Here is a 2,747-nt window from a genome sequence, read left to right on the forward strand (position 1 = left end):
TGTGCGAATATACCACAGCTTCTCTACCCATTCATTTGTTGATGGGCATTTAGGTTGTTTCCAACTCCTTGCTATTGTAAACAAAGCCACGATAAGCATGGGTATACATATATCTACTTGGATGTCATTTATGGTAGCTTGAGTTCTTTTGAGTAAAACAATTTCTTTCCATGATTTAATCATCATTTGTTGCTGCTGGTGGACAATAAATTGTCCCATAATACGGCCATATTTCCAGAATCTAGAATGGGTAATGACTAAAGATGACAGAAGAATTGATGCCTTTGAGTTGTGGTGCTGGAGAAGAGGCTTGAACATACCATGGACTGCCAAGAAAACAAATAGGTCTGTCTTAGGGTGAAATCAAGTTTCTTCTTGGAGGCTAGGATTTTGAAGCTCCATCTCACATACTTTGGACATATGTCCAGGAGGGACCAATCCGTGGAGAAGGACATCATGCTCGGAAGGGTGGAAAGACAGAGCAGGAGAGGAAGACCCCAGATGAGATGAAGATACAGTAACTGGGACAGTGGGGGTTGGTGTGTCGGAGTGAAACTGGCTCAGGACAGGGCAGGCTTCAGAGCTGTTGTGCAGAGGGTCACTATGAGTCACTGGCAACTTGATGGCACGTAATAAAACAACAGCATGTGTGTCTGACTTAGTGGTTCAAATCCACCAGCTGCCCCACAGGAGAAAGAAGATCAGTCTCCTGTTGTGCCATTTACAGCCTCTGACCAGCCACCGGAGGGTCAGTGAGGAGTTGGTTCCCATTGGACGGACAACAAGTTCTTCTAGAATAAAGTGCAGGCCAGCCCAAGGAGACCCATTCCCCTAGGGGCCATGTGGTTAGGGACCAGCCACGTGGACTGAGTCCCTAGCGACACCTCTGTGCTGAGAAGTGAAGTTCAGGCCAGAGGACACCCTCCCTAGAGCAGCTGTCTCGGGGCGGCAGGGCTGAGAAGCCAACTGGGTGTAATTTGGAGGGAGGGTGATGAGATACGAAGAACAGGGGCTCACAGAGAGTGAGTGGGCTCGGCCGAGGCCAAGACTTTGTCCTAATTAGGCACTGGTTTTGGGCAAAGCACATAATGAGTAAGCGAGCTGCCAGATGTGAAGCGGTGTGTGGCCTGTGTCACCGTGGGAGGTGACGGGGTGGGCACAGCTGGCAGCAGCAGAGGACAGCCAGAGACTGAGGTGCAGTAAGGAAGACACAGGCCCTGGGTGACACCTGAAACCAGCCAATCCCTTGCCAACCAGGCTGGGGGTAATGAGACAGAGCTAATGACCAAGAGTGTCACGGGATGCAGAAGCCACTGGGATGGAGCCTGGAAATGACTTTGAACGTGAACTAAGAGGCAAACAGCAGAAAAAGAACACGGCTAATGGCCTGAGTGGTGAGAGTGATGACGTGTGGGTGAGGGAGGGGCTCAGAACTGTTGACAGACATGCACATCTGCCGCGGGAGGCCCAGCCTCAAACCTGTGAACGCCGCCACCGTGTCCAGTGTACAGGCAGCAGATGTGTGTGCATGTGACTGAAAAGCAGGGAAGGTCAGCGGTTCCGTGGCTCGTTTGGAATGTAATCTCTTCCTATGAGGCCAATCTGGTGACTCTCCACATCAGAGTCTTCACGGGGGACCTAGCCAGTGACAGCATTCGGGAGAGGCCAGTGGTGTGGACACGTTCAGAGGGGGAGTACCAAAATGACAGTAAGATCTTTGTGCCGCATTTTAGCAGACATTTACAATTTTTTCATAAAAGTATATCTTTTTTTATTTTAAATTGATTTTAATGAAAGTTTACAGAGACTTTGGATTTCCATTCATTTATTGTTGCATAAAAATATATCTTGTAGTATCATGGGACCTTAGAAGCTGGAACAAAACTCAACTCCAGGTTCAACTTTCCACCAAACAACAGGTCTATAAGATAACCAGAACACCTGAGAAGAACCACCCATCCAAGGCCAAAAACACAGCACGTGCCCGAGGGTGGAGTCCAGAGCACAGAAAGGGGAAGGTTATGGATTAATAGAAATGAGAATCACAGGGAGAAAGTGGGCAAAGTTTATTTATATACAGTTCTTTGGAAGCAGGAGCGGCATCCACTTCCTAAACAACATGCCTCTGGAAACTCTATGAACTTTGATAAAGGACGATAGTTATAGAAAGCCTTCAGAACTTTTGTTTATAGGGTTGCTATGAATTGTGCTTGACTTGATAGCAACTAACAACCACATTACCATTAATATTAGAAAAAGAAATATGTAAGAATGGTTGAATGGAAAACCAATTTGAACTTCCACTCAATCATACACACAGACAGTATCCCTATAGTTATTATAACAACAAAATTTTTGTGTGTGAGCCTAACTTACATGTACGGATATACTTAGAAGGCTAAAACTCTGCTAATTTTTTAATCTTCTTATGTGCCCCAGTCAGAGCTGTCATTATTACTCAGTTTCTCCAAATTCCTCAAGGTAAAAGTCATTGCTTAGGACTATCTTCCACAAGGGCCTTGAGTGCTTCTCCGGCCCTTCTGTCTCTCAAGTCCCCACTGCAAGCGGAACCTACTGTTAGTCCCTCCAATAGGCATGTTGCTGAGCTTTCAAAAAAGAAAAAAGTGTCCTACTCCTGTGACCCATGGGACACCTACATTTTCCACTTCTGGGGTTTAGTGGGACCCTCTTACCCATTTTTAGTGTGTGCTGCTTTTTGGTGGAGGTCTGTTTACTGGTGTGAATCT

This window comes from Elephantulus edwardii, unplaced genomic scaffold, assembly GCF_000299155.1.
Source record: "Elephantulus edwardii isolate Elephantulus edwardi_28Jun2011 unplaced genomic scaffold, EleEdw1.0 scaffold00055, whole genome shotgun sequence".
Lineage (NCBI taxonomy): Eukaryota > Metazoa > Chordata > Mammalia > Macroscelidea > Macroscelididae > Elephantulus > Elephantulus edwardii.